The sequence below is a fragment of the Strix uralensis genome, chromosome 1 (assembly GCF_047716275.1).
Source record: "Strix uralensis isolate ZFMK-TIS-50842 chromosome 1, bStrUra1, whole genome shotgun sequence".
Lineage (NCBI taxonomy): Eukaryota > Metazoa > Chordata > Aves > Strigiformes > Strigidae > Strix > Strix uralensis.
In genome coordinates this window covers 120,586,117-120,605,727 of record NC_133972.1, presented here as the reverse complement: position 1 = coordinate 120,605,727, position 19,611 = coordinate 120,586,117, and the positions used below count along the sequence as shown (strand labels likewise).

At 35.8% G+C, this 19,611-nt stretch overlaps 1 protein-coding gene across 3 annotated transcripts in view; it reads right to left on the bottom strand.

The window, feature by feature from the left end:
* The window catches only part of DLGAP1 (DLG associated protein 1), a 428,529-nt gene that overhangs the window by 245,183 nt on the left and 163,735 nt on the right, over nucleotides 1–19,611 (bottom strand). The gene's annotated exons all lie outside the window — the stretch shown is intronic.

The following is a 19,611-nucleotide window of genomic DNA, read 5'->3' as shown; positions in this document are numbered from 1 at the left end:
TCAAAAAATCTTTGTATAAGTGAGAATAACCACTGAATTGGCTCCCTCTAGCACTTTTCCAAAATTCTGCATCTAAAGCCATACACCAGAGAAGAGAGGAGTGAGTCACTGCTTGCATATAGGAGGTTTTTTCCCACATTTGTAGCAACAGCTGTCTATAGAGCGCTCAGGGGAACTAAACTCACCTGACTCCCTGACTTTCCACTTCACTAGACCTACACTGCCTCAACTACCTAGTCAAAGCCCCACTCTTGAGGCTTAAATCAAATGATTAGTCAAAGGATCTGTGCTATTTGAACAAGAGAGGGTGCACCTGAAATTAGTGAATGTTTAAGCAGAAGGAAATGGTGACAGTATAACCGCATTCAAAGATACAGAAAGTGAAGAAACTATTTTGTAAAAATACTCAATATTAAGTATGTAGGATTCTTAGAGCACTGCCCTAGTCCTTCCCCATACTGCTAAAACTCTTAGCCTGGAGCAATTAAACAAGATGCTCCAGGAAAGATGAAACACAACCTGGCCAAATATTGCCTTTAGTAACAAGGAAATTCAGTCACTTCAGTCACTTATCACCAAATATGATAAGGCGCAGAATAAAAGAGAGTATATGACTGCCCCTAAAAACTACAGACCTAGTAAGAACACAAGACAATGTAGTAAGGGAAAAAATAAGATGGTCTCAGTACAGGTTTAGTGAGTATAAAGTGCTTTGCTGACTTATCAGTGATGATCTAGCAACCATCTAAGTTTTATGTGATAGAAGTTATATATCTATTTCATGATAAGAGGTAACTTTTGAGAAGGGATGTGAAGAAGGATAAGATGCTTGGATGAAACAGCACTCCAAACATCATATAGATGCATCACCTAACAGCAACTTCTCTTGTAAACTGCAGTATAAAACACAGTGTAAGATAATGGAAGAAACCCCTTAAATCAGTGTAAATGAACATTTATTGAAGCATGCATAAAAGGCACAGAGAAGTTAGACCATGCTTGACTTCAGTTATGACAGCAGCTAATAAGATGACCAGAGAAAACTAAAGAGTCAAAATGAGAAATGAGACAAAATTGCCATGCACCGAAGAGAGCAAATGATCCTGACAGATGAAAAACAAAAGATTTGTTTGCCTTTTAAAAATTTTGTGTTAGTAACTGATATATTTTGACCTCAATATAGATTAAGACGATTTGAAATATGTAACACCTGTTTTCATTACACAGATAAAGAAAATTTTATGTTAATAAAGACAGAAGTGTTCTGCTCTGAGATGTTGCTCCCTCTATACTGTTAACGTAGATTCTCACTTGCATATGGGAGTAGTTATTTTTTGGAACACAGTTTCCAAAATTGTAGAATCATAGAATCATTTATGTTGGAAACGACCTTTAAGATCATGAAGTCCAACTGTAAACCTAACACTGCCAAGTCCACCACTAAACCTTGTCGCTAAGCGCCATGTCTACACATCTTTTAAATACCTCCAGGGATGGTTACTCAACCACTTCCCTGGGCAGTCTGTTCTAATACTTGATAACCCATTCAGTGAATAATTTTTTCCTAATATCCAATCTAAACCTCCCCTGGTGTAACTTGAGGCACCTTCCTCTTCTTCTACCACTTGTTACTTGGGAAAAGAGACCAACACCCACCTTGTGAGACCCCACCTAGAGTACTGTGTTCAGTTCTGGGACCCCAGCATAAGGTCCGTAACACGGACCTGTTGGAGCAGGTTCAGAGGAGGCCACGAAGATGACTGGGTGGCTGAAGAACCTCCCCTATGAGGACAGGCTGAGAGAGTTGGGGTTGTTCAGCCTGGAGAAGAGAAGGCTCCAGGGAGATCTTATAGCAGCCTTCCAGTACTTAAAGGGGGCCTACAGGAAAGATGGGGAGGGACTCTCTATCAGGGACTGTAGTGATAGGATGAGGGGTAATGGTTTTAAACTGAAGGAGGGTAGATTTAGATTAGATGTAAGGAAGAAATTCTTTCCTGTGAGGGTGGTGAGGCACTGGAACAGGTTGCCCAGAGAAGCTGTGGATGCCCCCTCCGTGGAAGTGTTCAAGGCCAGGTTGGATGGGGCTTTGAGCAACCTGGTCTAGTGGAAGGTGTCCCTGCCGATGGCAGTGGGGTGGAACTAGATGGTCTTTAAGGTCCCTTCCAACCCAAACCAGAATCACAGAATCACAGAATCATTTAGGTTGGAAAAGACCTTGAAGATCATCCAGTCCAACCATTAACCTAACACTGACAGTTCCCAACTACACCATATCCCTAAGCGCTATGTCAACACGACTCTTAAACACCTCCAGGGATGGGGACTCCACCACCTCCCTGGGCAGCCCATTCCAACGCCTAACAACCTGTTCTGTAAATAAATGTTTCCTAATATCCAGTCTAAACCTTCCCTGGTGCAACTTGAGGCCATTACCTCTTGTCCTATCACTTGTTACTTGGTTAAAGAGACTCATCCCCAGCTCTCTGCAACCTCCTTTCAGGTAGCTGTAGAGGGCGATGAGGTCTCCCCTCAGCCTCCTCTTCTCCAGACTAAACAACCCCAGTTCCCTCAGCCGCTCCTCGTACGACATGTGCTCCAGACCCTTCACCAGCTTCGTTGCCCTTCTTTGGACACGCTCGAGTAAAACCATTCTATGATTCTATGATTCTTTGTTTCTCTTCTCTGGACATGCTCCAGCACCTCAGTGTCTTTCTTATGTAGGATGTAAGACTTCCCAATAGCTGGGCAGCCAACTGACAATCCTCAATGTTCAAATTTAAGGTCCTGACTACAAACATAGCTATTAAAAAAAATAATAATTATATGGATTTATACTGCTACTGTTCTATCAGTCTTTTTCAAATAGAAAAGATGCAAATACCCTATCTGCATTATTCTTCAACCATTTTACTGCATGTTTAATATTTAAATCAAAGTTCTTTTAATGTATTTCTGTGAGAAAATATTTTGTTTTGTTTTCTGGGGCAGACTCCTTGTAATTCATAGGTTTCCAGATCAAGTGTGGAAGTTAATGCAGATGACATCTAAAAGTACACTAATTTTTCACTCTCACATGAGAAAAATACTTTTAATTATGGTAAATTCTACAAACTATTTCTTTAATTTTCTTTCTTACCTTTTCAGCTTTCAGTCAGAAACAAATTGAATATTTGTATTGTAGGATTCATGTATCCTACTGACACAAGGATCCTTTTTAAGAAACAATGTGAAAATCTTAAGATTTCTAAGATGCCCAGGATTTCTTACACATTTAGTGCCTCTATTGCTTCTTTCTGACATACACTTATTTTCCTCCTGAGAAATATCAAAGACACACTAAATTTATCATGGCCTTCACTTAATCTTTGATTATAAGCCATCCAGGAATAGAAAAAAATGTACTGACATGGAATGACATTCATGTCTTAGCAGAATGTCAGCTGAGGGCTTTTATAATGCCTAAGAAAGAGGGATTGCCACTTAAGAACAAATTTGCTTCATTCAGTGGCAATGAAAGTACTAAACCATGGAGACTGACTATTTTAATAAATGCTCTTGACAAGGGCTTGTGTCAATCAATGTTCAGACCACATTACATTTGCTGTGATCCTGCCATTCTCCTTTTACATGAGGATTTGATGTTGTTTTCTCATTATTCCAGATATTGGGATGCTATAACCTCTGATTTTCTTTAGGAAATGGGTTCTCCCAATCTGTTTTCAGTCTGCAAAGATAATTTACCAAGGAACAAGCACTCTGTTGAATAATTGCCACCTAAGTTGTGTTAACATGAACATTTAAATTAACCTTACTTATTTCATCCTCACACACTTACTGACTCTAAACAACTTTCTTTGTCCATGTTAGTATGATCCACCTAGCAAACTTGTTAAACGAGGCATTTCTCACTTCCATTTAAATTGAGTGCCTACCGAGGACAAAAAGTTATAAAACAAATTGTTAATAAAGTAAGAAATTTTCTCATTTTTTAACTTTCCTACCTCTCCAGAGCTTTGCTAGTTCTCAGTCTATGGCAGTGTGGTATCACTCCCCCAACTTTATTTTCACTGACTGTGTGTTCCAGATTATGTTTCCCTATGCATAGTAATTTGAAGTTGCAGAGTAACATTATTAATTAATAATTACCATTTTAGAAGTTATTATCTAATACTTTCATAATTGATTAATCACAACATAAGTTCTACTGTGAAGTGGAAACAAAGTAGCTGTGCTTTGAAAAAGCTCTCTGATTACATTCGTATAAAACAAGAGAGTCTTTGCTCATATAAACTTTCTTGCTTATTAACTTGCACGACACATGCACATACATTCTTGTTCTGCATGATTCAGTGACTCTGCATTTTAATAGTCCCTTTAGGACGGACCACTGTAGAGAAACTGATTTAAGAAGCAAAATAAAAGTCAGTGAACAGTGGTAGAACTCGAGGAATTACAGCTGATACTTCGATTGAAGGATTTTCTCAGAAACGTGTAGTGTATCAAGACTGTACGCATTCAATCAAGAATGTATTCTTGATACAAAGTCTACAAAACAACTCCCCAAAATTAAAGTTATTATAACTTTTAAAGTATTTGTGACTTTTGAAGAACACTGACAAAACAACAGCAATTTACTTAGAATTTACTTTTACAGTTGTTAGAAGGCTTTAAGCTGCAAGTAAATGTTATCAAGTTGTCCAATTAATTCCTTAAAGACCATCAAAGAATATCATTAATTGCATGAAACAGTCAAAAGTAGATTCTTACCTTCACTGGAAATAGAGCAGCCAAACACTAAAGGGCATATATTTAATCCCTAATCTGTCAGAAAGTCTACATCAAGAGGCTCTGTGTGACTCTTACTCCTCATTCAGTTTATCCATTGTAGCTATCCAGTAATTATTTTCACTTGATTTTTTTTTTATAAACACATTCTGTAAGTATGCATTTAACTTAAGACTTGTGAAAAGGCTAAATATAGTAGCAGGCATGTTGCCTGGTTGCAGGTTGCAGAAGTGTGACATTTGGTATCAAAACTGCAGTAATATGGAAAATAGGAAGGAGAGAATGGATTAGAAAGGATTAGGCACTGCAACCTAAATAGGACACTATACATTATATAGTATCTGTAAATCCTTTTTCCTTGCTTTTCTGCCAGTTAGGAGTTTATAAAAATAACCTGTGCTTGAATTGTTCTTAGAAAATAGATACAAACAAAATAAATACCAAGTTAGAAATGAAAACGTAGGATGCCTTTACCTATGCACAAATGATTATTTTGGGATGGTTTGTCAAGAATTATAGTAGTTATTAAGTGTGGACACAAACTGATCAGGTGTCCTGGTTTTAGGCCCAAACTATAAGTTGTTCTATATTAATGATACATGACAGCTTTAGTATGTTATCACATAGGTTTTGGTCTATAATGGAAACAGAAAAAACACTAATAAGAAAAGTCACAGTATAAAAATATTAATCATGAAATCCTAACTCTAAGGAATGTATTTTCCAAGACAGAAGTAAATTTGTCCGTGACAATGGAATAATACCTTGCATGAACATTTGCATGCCTTGTTTTTTCTAGTATGAAAGTCCAGAAACCCAGGAATCTGCTAAGTGCAAGAACAGTGAACTTCACACTCCACCACGGCCTCCCTGCAGACCCATCCTAAGGCCTGTGAAGCACTTATGTCCCACTTCAGCTATAAATTGAATAATACATTCTGTCAAGTTACATAATTTTCAGAAGAAATCATACCTCATGTATTTGGTAGTAATATTTCCTACTGGAAATTGAAGTGGTCTGCAAACTCATAGTTAGTTACACAAATACTATGAAAAATGCATATAACAGTTTTTCAGTTTGAGATTACATATCAGTAATGTAAAAGGTGAAATTATGAATTATTTAATTGTAATAATTAAATATGGATGACTACAGACAACCAGAAGAGCATACCCTGCCTTGTAGATTCTTAGGCCTATTAATATTCTGCATTAAGAAACCATTCATTGCATTTCTGAAAACTGCGGGACTTGCACTTCTGTACAGTAAGTTGTATTTTATGAAGAAGGATATTTAAAAAATACCTGGGAGTCTTTTTTCCCCCCTGAAGTCCAGATATTCTTCTATTATAACTAGACTTTCTCTTGCTAAACAGGAAACATAAGTCTCCATTTAAAATGTGCTTTCTTGCATAAAAAGGCAACCCTGAAGTCTGTTACATAACAGGCTGAAGAGATGGCAAATGCTTGGATCTTCTTCAAACCCATTTCTCCTGTCCCTATAATCCAGGCCAGGCAATTTTCTTGCTGTCCAGGCAATTTTCTTTTTGTTAGGTCTGGCTACAGGATAAATTGCATAACCCAGACAATCCTTTTCTAGTGGAAGAGCCATCCCTTCTGGGATGAAGTGAAAAGCAAGTAGAAAAAAGTATTTGCTGCTAGACACAAGCAGTCAAGGAGGCTCTCCTGCAAACAGAAAGGGCTGTGGTCACTGGTAGCACTTAGTTCATACTCCTTAACTCCTGAAAAGGCAGGAGGATGGAAAGGAGAAAGAATGCAGAACAGGTAAATATTTTAGAGACTTTTCAGCCAAGGGGAAAGTTCATAAATAAAATTCCTACCAAACACCTCCCTGTTCTCAAAAGCAGGAAAAACACACTGGGGAGATACCTCATTGGAGAAAAACCCTGTTGCTTAAACCACATGGAGGAGAAAGAAGACAGATGAAGAATACTTTCTAGATGTTGGCATTTAATGTCACAAACCAGGTTCACAAGTGTACATCAGATACTACAATACAAGCCTTCTAGTACTACACGTGGACTAAAAAAAGGTTTTGAGAAACATGATTGACTGTTGAAAAAAATGAATACATTCTTAATAACATTTCTATTCTAAAGAACATCCAGGGTGTAAAATATAGATGCTACAGGTCTGATTTTTTTTTTGTTTTGTTTTGTTTTTTTTTTTTTAACTTGTGCTTTGAGAATGACCAAAGGGAATGAAAAGCAGATTTCTCTTACTAAGCAGGACCACTTTCAGGTGGTTTCGTGTGCTGTTGTATTTCTTTATGCATTCAAGAATATGTGGATGACAAAATCATACATTGTAACTCATATTGGAAAGGCACACACAACCAGAAATAAATTCTGGGCTTAACCAAATGTTCTCCTTTCAGCTGCTGTGCAAAAAAAGTCTATTATTTAATAACAGTGATTTAAAAGACTTCCAAAGGGATTCATCTTTTAAAAAATCAGTCACCAAGCTCAGCTCTTTGCCAGTCGTTCCTCTAGAGCTGTAGAGAGGCAGGCACATCTGGAGGTGGGGGGCAGGAGGGGTGCAGTCTGTCCTCATCATTTAGAGATTTGGTCAAAAACATTCTTGTTGGTGCTATTTCCACCACCTAAAGACAGACCCTAGAGAACTATTTCAGACTAAATGAGTAACTTCAGATTGGTCACCTTGGGTGAGAAGTACTCATCCATAGTACCCTGAATAATGGCATTTGTGGGAAGCATTTGAGAATAAGAATTGAGAAGGAAAAGTAAAATACAAAACTCAAAGAGCATCCATAGCACAGCAAAATATACTTGTGACTGATATTAAATGGTAATTTCAGAATTGGTGCAATAGGTAGTATCATCATGTTTTAACAAAAAATAATCCAATTACAGAAAAAGCTAAACATTACATGCATTGAAGAAAAATGTTTACTTATAGATGTGATTATTATATTCCCATCAACTACAATCTCTGGGTAGCTGTACATAATTTAAATTGTGAAATAACTAACACTGTGCTAAGCAATAATATTCATCAATTACACTGTTGATTTTTCTAGTCCAATTTACCACTCATTGATGCTTACATAAATAGATGATCCTTGGCTGACCAAAGAATGATAGTTTCTGAGCTAACAACCTTCCCAGTGAGTACACACCTCTGCCAGACTTTACATTATACCCCCAAGCAGAGTTCAGCTATCAAAGTTGAAAACAAAAATTATAACATTAGCATTGACACAAGCTATTTGTGGGTTAAGTGATGATGGCAGGTGAGAATTAATGGTGCTCAGCAATAGATTTATTTTCCAGAGAACCCCACTCACTGTAAAACATGCTCTCTTTGGCTTTATCAAATAAAAGACTTCCTTAACCCTGAGCCCACAGTAACAGCATGGGAGACAAGCGTACCAACGGAAACCAGCGACAGCAGAAACACTATATTAGCTGGGTCCTGTCAAACATCTGGATTTAATGGCATCAGTAGGAATAATCAAAGGTTGTTAGTAGCCCACTATATTTTCCCTGTTCCCTGAAGAGTAACCAGTGCAAATCCAAGTCCATTTCCCAGACATGTTTCAAACCCTGTGAACTCTCATCTTCTCTGACATCAGACACGGATCACTTCAGCACCAGCTCTGTCGTCCACAACAGAACTGCTTTCCTGAGACACCTACCTGTCCTCTAAAATTGCCATAAACAGTACATCTCCTCTTGGAGATCCCTCCACTTTCAGGACCCTCAGATCACTCCTCACACTAAACGAATATGGAGAAAACTAACTGCTTAATGTGTGTCAGGATATCAGGTACTACCATGCTGACCAAAACAGAAAATATAATTGACAGATTAAATAGGTTCTGCACAGAAATAATGCCTTCTTTTCCTAGTTATAAAGAGATAGATTTTTTTATTTTATGATTAAAAAATAAATATATATCAATATAGAGATATTTGGGGATCTAAATAATATTTATTCAGACTGGGATATGAAAGTCCCAGCTTCCATAGATTTTTTGGGGGGTGAGCAGGATCACTAAAAACTGCAGGGTAAATTGTTGAAGAGATTAAGAGAATTCATGTAAGTTTAATCAGGATTTGCCAAAGTAATGTTTGATATATAAATAATGCAAGTTTGAAAAATATGCCACAAATGTGCATTCTATTTCCCTGAAAGAAGACAACATAGCATTTGTGCCTCATACATCTTCCCTTGTTTTAGTACCACTGTAGGAATGAATAAGACCATAAGCTAATATTATGCATTTAGAAGGATAACCAAAACTAGTAATATTTCAAAGTCAGAATTTTTTCCTCCTTTTGCACAGAGGTCCAACTCCTCTATAGAAGGCATTTCATTTTGTAAAGTTAAAAAAGAACACCATATCACATCTCTGTCAAAATCAAAGCATTAAATTTATTCAAGATTTCCTCACTGAAAAGAAATAGGTTTTCATTTCTCAAACATACATGAAATGAACACAGTCTGATAGACTGCATAGCAGCACACACTGTCAGTAACTATAACGATAAAAATTATTCCACCAATCTTTTTCAATCATTCTAACCAAGAAGGATGTCTGACAAAGTATCAAAATTTTTATGAGAAACCACAGCATAATGAAATTTTGCATATAATTAATAAATCAAATGAAACGGCATTGGAGACAGAACAGCTGTAATAAAGGAAAGTAGTGATCTACTGATTCAATAAACCGCATTTGTCATTCTCAATTTGTTTTACCATTTGGATTTTAATTACAAATCAAGTACCTAATCTAAGATGAAACTAGATAATTCAATTTACGCCAGGTATATGTTTCCAGAAAGTAATCAATCTAACATTTTAGAAAGAGGAAGAAAAAGGTTTTCTTTTAGTTCATTATAATTAATTTGTTTAAATATGAGTAAACCACTGAGAAAATAAATACAATCAAAATAAAACAGCCATACAGAACTGTATGTATAATGAGAGCTACTTAATATAAGAAACATTGGATTTAGAATTTAAGAGCTAAAGAATACTGGTATTATTGATTTTTTCTTGTTCTCTGACATGCCACAACTACACAATCTTACCATAATATCATGTGGAGTAAAGGTTAGTAACTGAAAATAAAAAACCCACCATGTTGTTGAAGACTGCAATAGTCAGGCAGTGCAGGATGAATAAATTCTTGTAGTAGAAGGATATCTGGATACAGCAACAATTTTCTGTGTTCTCAGATACTCAGGCTATTGTTATCTCAACAAGAGATCAATTCATTACCCAAACAGTCTCAAGATATTAATTTATCTAACCCTAAACCAGATGCTCTGTCAAATAAGGTGATTTCTAAAACTATGCATGTTATATCTGTTTCTGTCATGCTTTCCCCACAGCATGTGCTTCTTTGCTTAGTGTTGCTCTAAGACACTAACTCTTGTCATGATATTTTAAGAAATCTGACTAGTGTCACCACGTATCAAAGAGTGAAAGCCAGATCAGAAATCTTGCTGAAGGACAAAGTTCATCCCTGTTAGAAATTCCCACTGAAAAAAGAATGATCCTACAATGGTTCAATAGCATCTGCATGGAGGTGCTGGTTTTAGTATCACAGCTTGCTTATTTCTGGTGAAACAAAATAGCTGCATATCCTACAAAGTTGCTTAAATGTATCTCTCTTATATTGGATTGCTCCTGATCTTAAATCTAAGAAGCTCTATAGTTACTTAAAAGTCATATTTCAACCCAGTGGCGTTCTTTCTTGATGTCATACTGACTGCCTTCAGTACTGCCTAGTATTATTTTGCTTTTGGACAGATTCCACACCACATATTAAAGAAAATATGTTTTGACCTAATCAGTCCAATTTGAACCTCCTGGGACAGCTAGGTTGCCCCATCTCCTTGAACATACTTTCTGAGTTGTGTTTTCAAATGGATAGGAAGAAAGAAAAAATTACATTTGTTATTTTTACAAAATGCTTTAGGAAGCTAGATATACACATATGCATAAACACACATATATAGCATAATGTAAAGAAATGTGATATAATAATTACATGATTTTGTGCAAGCATTTCTCAAGACTCATTTGGCCAAAATCAAGATGTGAACTCATTCAGTTTATCATAAAGCAGCACAACTCAACTTTTACTGTGTTCAAAACCTAATTTTGACAAGGTCTATCCATCAGGAAGCAGTGTTCCCTCCAGACCAGAGGGCACCTTCATGCAGTGCTCTGAAGCTGAAGTCACAACAGCCTTACAGGAAAGCATGATGCTTCTCTGGGGCACGGGAGCAAATTAGAGTGTATCATTTGAATAGCTGCATTATAAAGCTACTGAAGTTAACAAGGATATGTATTACTTTTTGGCTCATTTGCATTATTGCCTGCTCACTTACAGAAACCAAAAATCCCAAACTGCTAACATTTGCACTTTCATTTTCTCAATCACTAACATAAAACAATCAACTGCTTGAACGTAGGGTATCTTCAACTCAAGTACCAGGCTGGAATGTCTTGATCTTGAAAATGTAATATTTTTTAAAAACTGGCTTATGTTTAATTCCTTTTCCAACATTGGACATTACAATAGCTGCTTTTTAGTTTGAGGTTTTATAAGCTGCGCAAAGAAAACGCCCAGCAGTTGTCATCAATAATTTGTCTGAAATACATATTGCTTCATCTCCTTGTTGGACTTGATAGACCACAGGGAAGATCTACATGATAATGATGAGAAATGCAGCAATCAGTGTAATTTTTATTCTGATAATGATATATAGTTCATAAGGATAACAAATAGCTTTTATATACTGATACAGTCCCAATAACCTAATATTATAACCATGTTGTCACACTGATGTCTTGGATAAACAGATTTCCAAAACATCTATGATATATCAACCACCACATAAGCACTTATTTCTCTTTGTACTTTATATTCAACTCATTTCACTGTTATACAAATTATGACCACTTATACTCTGAGTTTTTAACGCTGGGCTGACATAAGCCCATTTTCTTATATAACAAAAAATAAGTTTAAAAAACTGTTGAGCAGGACACACAAGTTTCATTAAATGTTAATGCAAGCAGACTATTCATTTTCTACATTAATTGTTTCTTTGTAGTTAATATGTGCATTCCTGAAAAAAAAAAAAAAGTCAAGAAAAAACCCTAAAACCTCAATGTTCTAGCTTACTGCTCTATACTTAGTGTCTACCAGGCAGAATTTGGATTTCTAGAGCCTCACAAATCCCACTTTGTGAGTAAACAAAACTCAGGATAGAATCCAGTTTTGATTCACGGGATACACTGATCTTCCTCAACCACAGGTGAGCTTTACTTTGTTCTCTGTGACCATCCTATTTCAGATGCATATCTCTGAAAAGTAATACTAGGAAATTGGCTTGCAAATAGTACTTGTACTGATTACAGATCTGATTTACAGGATGGGTGGCTTTTAGCCATGCAGAGCCTAGGCAGTGAAGTGTAAAAAAGAAAGAAAATACATCATTTCTATGGTAAGGGCTGCAGTGTCCAGTGACAGCAAAATTACTGCTTGTACTGGTGCGTGACTGGATGTTTAATACGTCTGTGTAGCCTCTAATACAATGTAACTCTCATGGAGGTAAAATCGAGCCAACCAGACTCACTCATTTAAGATCAAAGTTTTCCTGGTGAGAGACAATGGTCTTGAAGGAATTCTTTATATAGACAATATTATAGAAAACCAATAAATGCTTAGTTAATATATTTATCTAGTCACATTTCAGGACCTCCTCTGGTCAACACATTCAGATCACAGAGGAAGTCCTGAAACATGACTGACCATTTCTGCTTTGGCAATCAAATCAGCTACTGAAAGCCTCACAAACAAAGCTGTTGCTCATCTGCTCCGTGCCATCTACATACACAGGTCTGGTCTTCCAGTCTTTTTCCTACCAGCAGCAGAAGAATGGAGGTGGAATAGCATCCTACTACTGTAACACGAGTGAATCACAGTCATCTTATTAAACAGATGGGGTGTAACTTCAACAACAATCTCAAGTAGCTCCTATGAGGTCAGAACGTTTTTTTAGCTATTCTCACGTTCAAATAAACCCACTGACTCTGAACAAAAGAGGTCACTGGGGCAGTACAGTCTAACCTGCTGTGTAATGGATCAGAGACCATCTCATCCTACTTCACAGTGCCTTCGATCAAGCCCCATTTTCTGAATCAAAAGCAGCATACTGCTTTTAGCTTTGCTGCATTTCTAGAGGAACCCAAGAGATCTTTGTGAATTTGATGAGTACATTTCAAGGATGTCTGAGCATCTAATTCCCTAAATTGTTTCAGCAATCCTAGCCTTAATTCCAAATGAAATCTTTTAAGTTACAAGAATCCACAACACTGGTGTTTAAAATGCTTAAAAATATGGCCTTCACTTCCATTTCTAGTTTTAACTTCCACATACTGGATCTTTTTTGTTATCACTTGTGAATCTCAGAAGTTCAGTATTTTGTTGCCTTCCATAGTGAGAAAATAATTTTCCAACTGCTCCCCCCAAACACTAAACCATTGTTTTTCTTCTCATTTGATCCAATCTCGTGGCTTCTCCCAAAGTATCTCCAGTTTTCAACAAGTTTTTCAAACGTGAGTACCTTAATGAAGTATGTCCCAGAGTGGCCATATTTGAAATAGAAAGGTGACCCTCTTGTATTTGTAAGCCTGAGTAGTGAATTAACCTGTCAATTGCAGAATCCTGTTACAGCTGGTAACATACCATGCCCTCAACAACCTTTTAGAATTTTGATTTATGGGATCACATCCCCATTTTGTACTCCTTTATTCTTGTACTGCCTAATTCTTAACCATAATATTTGTCTATATCTATATCAACAAATATGTTCTAATATACAATTATATATTATTATAACATACAAGATATAATTACAATAATATATAATATATTAAATGTAATGTGTATATAATATACCTATTATTCTTATATCGATATACAGAATGATACTTTACAAACTCACCCAAAACATTTAAGCAACTCACGCTCCTCACTATCTATCATTTCACCAGTTTTTGAACTGTTTCCTGACTTCACTTTTGATGATTTTATATTTTCTTCCACTCCTTGAAATTGCCCTGATTTCCAGGATTTACAAGACCTGAATTTCAGTTATTGAAAGAAATTCCTAGCTAGCTCATAAAACCTAGTGTGAATTATTTCATTGTGCTGATTTTGTAACACTGAAATATTTCTTCCCACTTTTAAAATAAATAGAATAAGACGAGTATTTGCAGGAAATTTCTAGCCTACTTAAACTTCATCAATGTGCTCAGATAAATTAATGCTTTAAGAGCAAAGGCAATTCAGAAATCTTCAATAATATAAATGATTATACATTTTGTTCCTGATAAATGATACTTTGATAAATCGTTTTCCTTGTTTTTTTTTTCTTTGGTCTTGAGAACATAGTCACTGCATCTTGAATACCAGAATTCTTTGTCATGTCCCTACTGTGACCCACTGCTATCCTGCCCCTTCCCCAGATCACTAGCCAGCTTTTTAAACTGTGCCTGGAGCAGGTAGAAAGAAGCTAAAAGAGCTGGCAGGAAAGGGCAACAAAACAAAAGATAAATAAACACTGTACAATAAAAATAAAACAGATTGCAGAAACAGTTTAAAATAATAACTGTATGGAAGAGAGAGTTTCATATAAAATAAGGCTTTCAGAAGAGCAACATTTTGTGCTACCCAATGAGTTGGAAGAGGCTATTAATGCACCTTGGCCAGACTTTCATTATTCAGAAAGAACAAATTTATCTTTTTATTTTGCACAGTGCAGGTTCCATCCCTGCAACACTGAACTAAGAAGATTATCTGAATCAGAGTTTTTATGATGTTATTGCTTTAGTTGCTATAATAATATAAAAATATAAGGACAGACCATATAAGGACAGATGTGCTTCCTATACTCTTTCCGGTGTGAGGATACATGTGGAGCCCCTGATTCCATGGAGCCATTAGGAGGTGGTGAGATATTTATCACTGTGCCATTGTTTGCTTATGATGCGCAATGCAAACCTAAGACAGACATCTCTCACTGCATCAGCAGCCTAAAACCAGTGCCAGTTCCATAGATCAGTTTGTTTCTACGACAGGTGAATTATTTCAGGGATATGATTTTATACCATGGGAGTAAATAGGATTCCCCACTGTGCTCAATTTGAAATCTTTTACTGGAAGAGAATGATGGGAATACAAGAAATATTCCTTTTCTCAGAATCAATGGTGTAACTACTGTTGACCCACCATGACCCATCATGCAAGCTTCTCAGGCTTACAGGCTTCTTACTTTCAATAGTGTGCACTTACAAAAATAGGCATGCTGGGTGAATTCGAAGGCCCACTGAGCTACTGTCACAAACAACGGTGGAAGGAGATGCCTAAAGAAGAGTACAGAAAAGCATAAAAAGGTTGAATAATTCTGGTATTTCAAGCTAGAGATGACCTCTTCTGAGGCTTGAGAGACCTTACAAGACTGTTACCTATCTCTACTACTATGTTCCCTTGGCCTTAGAGCTGCCACTCAACAGTCATGCTCTCACAAGCAGGTGTATTTTGGCTGTGACCTTCACTGCAAAAGAAAGTCACAAGGAAAGGCATTTTAAAATTAAAGGATCATTTAGCAGTCCGTAGGATCAATATAAAGTAGTAAGAAAAGGTGTAATAAATAACAAAGGACTAGATGCTTAAATATTTAACCTCACCTCCTTACCTATCTTCTACAACCTCATACTTATCAAGGCAATGGGAGGTGGGCTGGGAAGCAGTCAACCCTGTCTTGAAGTTACTTTCCCTCTCTTTTCCTGAGCTTGTTTCTCTGAGTTTACCAACCTGTTTACTTTCTTACTTAAATAAAATGAAATAAAAATTAAGTAATTATTTAAAAGAAACAATAATGATTTAAAACTTAAATCAAACATTCTGGTTTGATACCCTGACATAGTTTATATAAAAGCATAAATAGACACATTTCTTTACTACTCTCTGATCAAATACTGCAGATGTAATGTAGTCATGCTTTAAAGACGATGTAATAAAATAATTGATCTCAAGGTTACAAAATTTCTCTATTTCTACAGAAGTTAAGGTCAGCTGTAGAAAACAGAGCCTTCCAGCACTCTAAGGCAATTTCCTCTACCAATTTCCCACCTTCCACAAAAAAAAATAAAATCAATCTAGATGACAGAGGAAGGACCACACCTTCTAGAATTCAGTCAATAAATATCTGGATGACACCAACTGTCAAAAGGCAGGAGATCAAAGGTGCATTTCTGAAATAAATTTTGATACAAAAATGATTATAGCTGTGAGGAATTGTTATCTATTTCTGCTAGATGTGATAAAGTGAAATTTTATTCAGACTGATGCAGAAAAAATGATGGCCTTAGGTATATAGTAAAACAAACTTCCTCTTTATTTTGCTCTTTTTTCCCCTAGTTACATATTTAACTTGTGTAAGCAAATTCATCACAATTTTTATTACTCAAAGATAAGCCTCTCTAGTTTCTAGTTATTAATGATTGTATCCTTATTTCTCAGTAGAAATAAAACTTTTGATACAATATTTTACTCTATATCTTAGCACCTCTCTGTCCGCAGTTTTTGATATTTTATCTACCTATATACTTTAACTCCATTTTCCCTTATGTCTGCACAGATCATGATTTTTCAGAGTTGTCACTATTTTTCATTGTTGTCACTATGGCACTCAAATCTAAGGAGTGTCCAGAAGTAATTTCAGTATTCAGCTCATCCCAAAACATTATGGATATTCCCTGGCCTTCCAACTTGCCGCAGGATGTAAAAATGCATTTGGCTCTTTACATCTCATCAGGTCTCTCTTGTTGCCTACATACTGTTGCTTAAAACAGTATCTTTTATTTTGATGTTTGGTTTTCCCATAAGTAGAGAAGGAAGTAGAATATATGAAATGTCTTTTCATTTGAACTTTCCTGTTTTATCTAATAGACAAGACAATTCACCTGTCTATCTCCTTGTCATTTAAGTTTCTTTTCTCCGATTCATAGGCTTTGTATATCCAATCAGGGAATTACCATTCAAGCTATAATAAAAAGTCTTGTCTAAATTTTTCTTTAAAAACCCCCAAGCAAGTTATGATCTGTTTTCAATTAGCACCCAAAAGGTGGTTTTTCTTTATATTTGATTATACTACCTTTGCCTCATCTAAGCTTTTGTGCCTTCTCAGCGTACTTTACCTGAGGCAATACTTCTAATTTTTCTCATTACAGCTGTTACCTTCACAACAGCAATATTAATAAAATACCTTACACTTCCTCTTGTACTGCATCAAAGATCATCATATCTTTTAACTGGTAATTTGTTCTCTATGTCTTGTGTCCTTTTTCCCTAAGGAACAGTATTTTGAAGAGCCTGAGACTGCTGCATAATTAGATCATACAAAGCATCCACTATCCTATCTCCCAATAAGACAGGAAGACCTTAAGATTAAATTTCTTTCATACATTTTCCCTGTAGAGGATTAATTATATTTCTTTTGTTTGGCCTCATTAAAGTTCAATTTCTTCTGCGTCCCTAACATTTCATACAGATTCTCCTTATCTACTTTTTCAAAGCCTAGTCATCTTCTCCCTTCTGATAAACATGTCTTGATGTAATGGCATATTTAAGTTCCATCTGCATCTCTCTTGAACAAAATTCACAATAGAGTAACATACGTTGATGATATATTCCTTATGAAAATAAATGGACCTCACTCTGTTCTTTCTAATAAATAGTATCACTTGTCAAAATACCTTCCTCACTGACATAATGTTTTCTTTTGTATTCCTTTGTTATGAGATTTCTTATGCTCCTACCACACGTCCTTTTGCACGAAGCAAAAAGTCCCCTTTACAGATGGGCAATAAAGTGATAGGAAGCCTCACAGAAACTGGTGTTTCTTCTGAGAACCATCTATCTCCTCAAGGGAGTAATTAGTTTCTGTCATTTTGTCCATTCAGATTATTCTAAAATGAATGGTATTTTTTATGTAGTTCTAACAGTGTTAATAGTCACATTCATGATGCTGTGTCCCCCAGTATTTCTCTCAGCTTTACATTTTTATGAGCAGTCAGTTAATTCTCCAACAAACCAGTGTATTTACAATAAAAATCACTCCCTTCTGCATTCTCCAATATGACTCTCTATATTGAAAGAAGTCATTACACCTCCTCCCAACACTCAGTGAAAAGTCTCTATGCCACCCTTCAAGCAGTTGTGCCTTTGCTTCTTGTGAGTAAGCAGAGCATTGCTATATTAGAAGTGTGTGTGTCTGTATGTACCTACAAATACCCTCTCCAAAATCTTAAATGCCCTACCCAAAACTCGGTGGATCAACTAAATAGGTGGACTCTACAAAATGTCATAAGAAGCATCAAATTTACTAATGTAATGAAGTCACGTTTACTTCTTAATTATCAAAAGAGGAAACTACCAATACTCAGGTGAATTTCAAGTAAAACTAATGCAGAAAATGATACGTGAGATTGTTTTTGGAAAGCATCTGTCATGACGTGTGTGAAGTGACAACATGTATTTTGACATTTCCTAATTTCCACAGAGGTGTGTGCGCAGCCTTAATAATGTTCTTACTGCATCGTTCTTAACTTCCTTGACCCTTTGAAAAGACACATGCCCAAATCAGGTGCATAAACCAGTCAAAGTTCAGCAAAGCTGTAAGAAACTGAACACTGGGAATGCTGGAGATAGTAATTTTACCCAAACCACAGGGAACTAAGGAGATAGATTTTTTTGGTGTGTGTATGAAAATGCATAGTAACTGATATAAAGATTGTAAGTGATAAGTAAACGTATTACTGCAAAAAACAAATTCCCAAGTTAAAAACCCAACTTTTACTTGGGAAAATCACATCACTGCCAACATTATATCACCATTTCAATGAAGTCTTAGATTTTTACAGAAGGCCAAACTGAGGCAAAGGTAGCTGAACTGACCTAATTTGTTTACATTGTCAGAAAATACACTAGTTCCAAGTCCTATTCTGCAGAGAAAATGCACCACTTTTTCCTAACATATATGTGCCTTAGAAATATATACTTGTAATGTATAACTACATACATGTATGCTACATATATAACATACAGAATCATATATACATATATATTATATATAATAAATCATCATGTATAGAGTTTTATGGCTATGGAAATGTTGCAGCAGCATGGATATTTTCTTCTCTTATAGTAAGTTTACTAAAATACAAAGCAATTGTTACTGCTGGATAATTAGATAACACTCTAATTGTAAGAAATTAAATTTTAAGTGAGGTATCCATTGAAATTTTTTATGTAAAGGAAAAACAATGAGTAAATATCACTCTGGGGTATTCCAGAGATGCAAAATATTTCATTCAGTATCTTAAAATTATACTCCACTTAGGGAATTTTAAAAGCTAAGTATGGTATAAATCCTGATATTCCCATAACCAATTATATAAGTAATTTATTAATTTAACATTATAACTGAATTGCTTGTTACTGAACTGTAAACAGTTGAACATAGCATAGTTCTAAGAGTTACTTTAAAAATCATAAGCAGCATAACCATCACTTTAAAAAGAAATATAAATTAAAAATATTCTCCCTGTTCCTAGCGCATGTATGTTTAAGTCTGTCATGTGGCAATAAAGAAACAGGATATGGAAATGTTGATTTTAATTTGTCTCATTATGAATAGCTGTGTGAAATACTCATACTTTAGACATTTCACTGCTATTCAATTTGTGTTCAAG